Genomic DNA, 4,310 nt, shown 5'->3' with positions numbered 1-4,310 from the left:
ATGTTTATTGGGGGCTCTCTGCTGCCAGTAATGTTTATTAGGGTCTCTGCTGCCAGTAATGTTTCTTAGGGACTCTCTGCTGCCAGTAATGTTTCTTAGGGACTTTCTGCTGCCAGTAATGTTTATTAGGGACTCTCTGCTGCCAATAATGTTTCTTAGGGACTCTCTGCTGCCAGTAATGTTTATTAGGGACTCTCTGCTGTCAGTAATGTTTATTAGGGACTCTCTGCTGCCAGTAATGTTTCTTAGGGACTCTCTGCTGCCAGTAATGTTTCTTAGGGACTCTCTGCTGCCAGTAATGTTTGTTAGGGACTCTCTTCTGCCAGTAATGTTTATTAGGGACTCTCTGCTGCCAGTAATGTTTATTAGGGACTCTCTGCTGCCAGTAATGTTTATTAGGGACTCTCTGCTACCAGTAATGTTTATTAGGGACTCTCTGCTGCCAGTAATGTTTATTAGGGGCTCTCTGCTGCCAGTAATGTTTATTAGGGACTCTCTGCTGCCAGTAATGTTTATTAGGGACACTCTGCTGGCATTATGTGGGGGCATTGCTGGCAATATTTTTAATGAGGGCGGTCTGCTGGAACTGTTTATAGGGTCACTCTTATGACGCTGTAAATGGGGACACTGTGGTTGATGTTTTGGGGTGTATTCTGTACTTGTGAATGGAATTAACATAGACAAAATATTCATGTCATATATCTTTATAGGGCAGCAATGAAATCCCATATACCATATGTATTTGTGACCAGTATTACCTATATTCCTCCTCCTATACGGCTACAAATACCAGTACAGGCCACACTCCAATGTATTATCACTGTCTGTATATATATATATATATGAGAGCACAAAGCCCAAAATACAGTAAAATCCACCATGGAGAATGTTACATGAAGATTTCCAGAGATAAATGTTCTATAATGTCAAGATGTAAGAAATAAACAGCGCAGAAGACGATGATCACACATGATAAAGAGATTCTCCTACCAGAAACATTTCTCACCTATACACCGGAGGGGCCATACATGTTTAATCACTGCCGGGACCCCCACGATCAATAGTACTGGGGTCCCCAGTATACATTTCTCCAGAGGAATATTGTGAAACTCCTGGGGCCCAGTGTGATATTTATAACAGGGCCCCCATCTACTATGTGATGTTTGTCATACTGGTGTCTTCTTTTTTAGCCTCTGGTCCCCTCAGGTATCAGGGTCTGGGTACTACTGCTACCTCTGCACCCCTTTAGCTACGCCCCTGCTCTCCTCCACAACCGGACGAACGCAGTGTGGAGGAGATTGTAAGAAGAGATGCAGCCGCACACTGACACCTCATACAAGATCTATGGGAGCTATAGGACCGCCAAGCGCTGCACTGTCCAGATTATGGTGCTGCGTGGTCTGTACTTGTGCATTGCTGTTTCTTATGGGTCATAGATCATGTGACCTGAGGCACCAATCACAGGCCACAAACTTGAAGGTATCGTATGCAATTGGCGTCCCGAACAATTAATTATTCAACTCAGAATTTTAGATCTCTTTAGATTTAAAAAATATACATATTTTTGGACATTCACTATTAATACATGTGGAAAGTTGCAGGATTTTGGGTCTTTATCAGATCTGGGACTACATCTCTTTTTTGTGTTTCAGATTGTGATTTGGATTCTACAGTTCAGGACGGGTACAGGATGGCAGCGGGCAGCAGATCTCTGGAGGTCAGTGGCTTCATTGTCTTGTTTTTTCCTTCCCTGTGATGGACATGTAGCAGGAGACTTGGATCCAGCAGGAGAGGTCCATGTGGCCGGATGTCCACTCAGACAAGTAGCGGCTTATTGAGTAAGAGCCCCGGACAGGTAACAAGTCCACAAATCACCGGCTGCTCTTTTGAAAAACTGACCCCTTGTCCTACTGTCCATTCCTGAGGAGGGATAAGTGGTCACTTACTGGATTCTCTTCTCTTTAGGACATCTATCGGCAGCAGGAATCCGCTTTTGGACTTAGACCCTTCATAAGTGAGTTTTTTTTAAATAATTAGACTTTACCACAAGAAAGTGATTGATAGATGATCTCAAAATACAGTAAAATTCTTTTGTATCTGATAATCCCGAAAATGTGGTCATTTAGCACAGAACTGTACTATAATGTGGAAGACTGAGCAGAGAGAACCAGTAAGGAAATTGAAGATTGAAACTAAGATTTCTATACTTTGCTATGCCCGTCCAATGATCCAGAATATTTTAAAATAAAGCACCTTTCATGTCCCATTGATGACAGATTAAAGGAATATTTTTGTAATGTTATGTTATGGTTTATGGTGTCGTTTTATGACTGATCCCATTATCTGGTTGTTTTCTCTCTTCAGCTTACCCCAGCACCACGGAGGAGAGAGATCTACAGCGCCTGATCTACTGCACGAAATTCTTACCATCCCCAATCTTCAAGATGGAGGTCAGTGATCATACTGGTTATTATGTTCTCTCTATAACAGATTTGTCCATATTCTTTCTATAGATGGAAAAATGTTATTGGAGCGTTTCAATAGACAATTGACTGAATATTTTATCTTCTTAGCGCCTCATGCCAACGAACCGCGAAGCTCAGCGGAAATATCTGCCATGGCCGTGGGATGAAGAAGAGCCCAAACCTACATCAAGCCATCTGTGTGAGGATCTAAAGGAAGAGGAGGTCAAGAAGGAGGAAAGAGAGGCAGAAGAGCGCGAGGAGGAACAAGTGCAAGAAGACCATGAGGAGGAAGACAAAGAGGAGGAAGACAAGGAGGAGGAAGACAATGAAGTGGAAGACATGGAGGAGGAAGACAAGGAGGAGGAAGACAATGAAGTGGAAGACATGGAGGTTGATGAGAAATCAGACAACGAGGATGAAGAAGAAGAGAATGTGGTTGAAGAGAAAGAGGAGGATGAAGAGAAAGAGGAGGAGGAGGAAGAGAAAACGGTTAAAGAGGCGATGAGAAGAATTCAGTGTCGGACAGGAAGAAGAAAGAAAATCCGCCAGCATTCCTTCCTCCATGATATGATGAAGAACATCAGAGGGAAGAGGAACATCATCTGGACCATCCTCCTCAGACCAATGAGAAGATGAAGACTTGTATGGAAACATCTTAACTGTTATTACATCAACAGCAACAACAGTAATATTAATAATATGACAATAATAATATTAATAATTGTTAGATTAAAAAGGTCAGTCATATTAATATTGGTAGCAAGAGTGCAGTAATATTAGAAATAGTATAATAATAAGAGAGTAATAACAAAAATAATTATATCATAATAGCAGCAGCTTTGATCCAGGGTTCTCGGACTGATCGCCTTTTCCCGGGGTCAAGAAGGAATTTTCCCCCTGTGACACGAATTGGCTGAATGTGCCCAGGGTTTTGCCTTCTTCTGGACCAACAGCTTTAGGAATAGGGACTTAGATATTAGTGATAGCAATAGTAGTATCATTATATTATTATTAACAACACCAAAGTAATACTAACAATATAATAATTAAATTAAATTTCATTATAATTTAGGTTAATTAACTGTAATAATTAGTAAACTGTAATAGGAATTAGCAGCTTTGATCCAGGGTTCTCGGACTGATCACCTTTTCCCGGGGTCAAGAAGGAATTTTCCCCCTGTGACATGAATTGGCTCAAATTGTCCAGGGTTTTTCGCCTTCTTCTGGATCAACAGCTTTAGGAATAGGGATATAATAAATATAAATAAGAAAATAACAATAAAAATGTTAGTAATATTAGTAGTTATATAGTAGTAATAAGATTATATAAAAAATAGAATAATCTCAATAAACTAATAATTATAGTATAGTCTTATTAAAAATGTGTAATGGAAATATCACTATAATAATAATAATAATAATAATAATAATCTTATAATAACAAATTAATATAATAATAACATATTTAGGTAAATTAACTATAAAATATAGTAAACTATAATATTTAGCAGCGAGTTTGATCCAGGGTTCTCGAACTGATCGCCTTTTGCCGGGGTCAAGAAGGAATTTTCCCCTTGTGACATGAATTGGCCGAATGTGTCCAGGGTTTTTCGCCTTCTTCTGAATCAACAGCTTTAGGAATAGGGATCTCATAGTGTTAGGGTAATAATGATAGCAGTAATATAATTCTAGTAATATTATATTAATAATTATAGGGTAATAATGGTAGGAAATAAATAAAAATTTATAAACATAACTTTGAGTCTTCTCCTTTTTTTTCTCTTGGAAAGTACTGATTCTACTTGCTGACAGGGAGTCTTAAAGGCAATGTTACCTGGGAAAATG

The 4,310-nt window shown here is 39.3% G+C and overlaps 1 long non-coding RNA gene across 1 annotated transcript; it reads left to right on the top strand.

Annotated features, from left to right (window-relative positions):
• The first annotated feature begins 1,651 nt into the window (after window positions 1–1,651).
• On the top strand, window positions 1,652–2,599 carry LOC142728719 (uncharacterized). Its single transcript, XR_012877734.1, has 4 exons — window positions 1,652–1,717; window positions 1,966–2,014; window positions 2,365–2,450; window positions 2,574–2,599. It is a non-coding gene; the product is annotated as an uncharacterized LOC142728719 (long non-coding RNA).
• Window positions 2,600–4,310: the final 1,711 nt, after the last annotated feature.

Source organism: Rhinoderma darwinii, unplaced genomic scaffold (genome assembly GCF_050947455.1).
Source record: "Rhinoderma darwinii isolate aRhiDar2 unplaced genomic scaffold, aRhiDar2.hap1 Scaffold_683, whole genome shotgun sequence".
Lineage (NCBI taxonomy): Eukaryota > Metazoa > Chordata > Amphibia > Anura > Rhinodermatidae > Rhinoderma > Rhinoderma darwinii.
Note: the sequence above shows the minus strand (reverse complement) of the source record. Positions and strands in the feature narration are given on the sequence as shown.